General features: G+C 44.7%; 1 pseudogene; it reads left to right on the top strand.

The window, feature by feature from the left end:
* Window positions 1–2078: 2078 nt before the first annotated feature.
* Window positions 2079–2172, top strand: LOC123325409 (annotated as a pseudogene).
* The last annotated feature ends 638 nt before the right edge of the window (window positions 2173–2810 follow it).

Raw genomic sequence — 2810 nt, 5'->3', positions numbered from 1 at the left:
TGAAGGTACTTTTCGGATGAGGTTAAATTTAAATCAGCAGACTTTGAGCAGAGTACCTCCATCATGTGTGGGCCTCATCCAATCAGCTGAAGGAGGAATTTTGCCTTCAGACTGCCCTAAGATTCAAACTCAAGCCTAGATAAACTCTTGCCTGCAGATCTGCCCTAGTCAGCTTCAACAGTCATGTGAGGCAATTTCTTAAAGTCAGTCTTTCTCTGTCTCTGTCTCTGTATGTGTCACACACACACACACACACACACACACACACACACACACACACACGTTTTGTTTCTCTGGAGGATCCTGACTAATACACACAATTAACAGAGAAAGAAGCTAAAATAGATAGCACAGAAACTTCCTTAAGTAAGCAGCTATGGCAGAGACCAGGTAGGTAGTTGTTCACCAAACCATTTTCCATTTCCCTTTGGGCACACAGCTACACTGCATTTCCCAACCTCCTTGCAGGCGGGTGAAACTGTGTAACTGAGTGCTGGTCCATGGCTAGTGGGTGAGAGTGTGACACATCTCCAGACCACGATCGCTCTTCCCTGACTTGCTATCTTCAGGGCCCTGGTGATGCCATGAATGCAGTGAGCCTGAGTCCCTGCATGGCGCAGAGCCTACAAAAGCACATTGTAGAGTGACCCGAGAGAGCAGTAAACCTGTGTTTTGTTTAGTCTCTGAGATTTGGGTTTATGTTGTTAAATAGAACCCTTTCCCTGACAGATTCAAATCTGGCCATCAGGCTCCAGAGTCTGAATGCTACATCTCCATGGTGCTCAAATGCCCTTTGCATCTAGTAATCAAGAGCTTAGAGTAAGAAATATCTCCTTCACTTTCCTTGCCTGTGCCTAAAAACCAAGATTGCCTGAAAGGTACAGAACACCACATCCTGGAGCTAAATGCTAAACACCACATTCTAGGGTACGTGGAACTATGCAGAGGAAAGTGAGAGCCCTGGATATGTCAGGGAGGGAGTGGAGGAAGATGGGCACAAATTGTGCACTTGATCTGTTTCCTGATTTCCCTGGCTGTGGCCTTTGTCTTCCCGGAGCAGGGGAGTTCCTGGCTCTTCACGAACTAATAAGCCTGGTCTGTTTACGTTGGAGTAGACTGTGGAAATATACAGCATGTTCTGCCCAGTGCCAGCCATTCCTCACTCCGAGGTGCTTTTTCCAAGCTCAGTTCAACCAAGGGGGAAAGAGCTACCCCAGTGCTGCTCAAGGAGGCTGGCGCTAACACATTTTTCCACATAAATGTTGCCATCTATAAACAAAATCAAGGTTCAGGGCGAGAGGGGGTGGCTTTGTCTTCCCTTTTCTATGCAGTGTGCACTGCTTAACCACTGGTACCTAGGCCAATCACCCTGTCTAGTCTGGGGCAGTTATACTTTTTGGATTTGTCTAGGGTCAGAAAAACCTAGGTTGGAAGGTAACAGATTGGGCTCTTGTGACCAGATTAAAATGAATTGACCAAGTCTTTTCACCCCACAGAACACAGAAATCCCGGGGCAGAAACTTTGAACTGGAAAGGGCTGTGTTGATACATGAAAGCTTCCATGGAAGCTGCTTTAGCAACCCTGCGCATGTTAGCTCTTACACTGAAAGGTGACCATGCTCATAAGCTCTGGTGCGAAACCTGAACCTCAAGGTGTGTGTTGTCTGGCTGAGTCTTTGGGAAGAATTTGTTCACTTTAGGAAAACATGAATTTAAATTTAGTACAACAACTATATGAGGTCAAAAGATTTTTTAACAGATTTTTCACTTTCCAACGAGTGTCAGATTGTTTAATTTCAGCTTCTGTCTAGTCCATTCCTTATACAAAAATTAGAACGTGTCTTTGTTCAGTCTGACCACTTTATTTTTTACCATATAGACCACTGACTACTTTTGTTTAAATGAAAGAATACAGGGGCGCTTGGGTGGCTCAGTCAGTTAAGAGTCGCCTGCCTTCAGCTCAGGTCATGATCTCAGGGTCCGGGGATCAAGTCCCTCATCGGGCTCCCTGCTTCTCCCTCTACTGCTCCCCCTGCTTGTGCACTCCCTCTCTCTCTCTCTGTGTTAAATAAATAAAATCTTAAAAAAATTAAATAAATGAAAGAATACAGGAGATTGGCATGACTCTTGTGCAAGGCTGACACACAAATTTGTGAAGAGTTCCCATATTTAAAACATTAAATAGTCGTTGCTTTTCCATGGTTTAGTAGAACTCTGGTATTTTAAACCAGCATGTCAGATTTATGGGGATGGGGGTGTGTGATTTGACAAAGCAGCCCATGGATTTTTCCTGCCCTGTCACACTCCCCCTTCCACAAGAATCCCTGTTTTGTGGTGGATTGCTGGGCATCTTCTGGAGCTTGAGACAGTCAGGTTTCTTGATTGCAACAGAATGCAGTTTGGGCTAATATCTGGTACATGGAGATTTTATTTGTTTATATTAGGAGTTATAAGATTTGATGACAGGCTGGGAGACTAACCTTAGGAATGATAGGAACCAAGGAAGCACCGTAAGCCCAAGAAGCAGGACGTGGGAAACACAGCAACTGTCTCTGTCTCCCAGCAGGAACTGAGTGGCTGGGGCATGCCTACCACTGTTAACCTCTGCAATGAAAATGACCTCTAGGTAGGCAGCATTTGATAGAGTACCCAAGACTCCTGTCCCCTGGTTACTTGGTAGAACACAAATCTAGGTACTCAAATGAAAGGATTTTCTGGGTATAAAGTCCAAAACAGTCCACCTTAATATACGGAGATGATCAGGATGGGCCTAATCTAATCATATGAGTTCTTTAAAGCAGAAGAGCAAG

Source organism: Neomonachus schauinslandi, chromosome 7 (genome assembly GCF_002201575.2).
Source record: "Neomonachus schauinslandi chromosome 7, ASM220157v2, whole genome shotgun sequence".
Lineage (NCBI taxonomy): Eukaryota > Metazoa > Chordata > Mammalia > Carnivora > Phocidae > Neomonachus > Neomonachus schauinslandi.
This window is presented reverse-complemented; position numbering and strand designations above follow the sequence as displayed.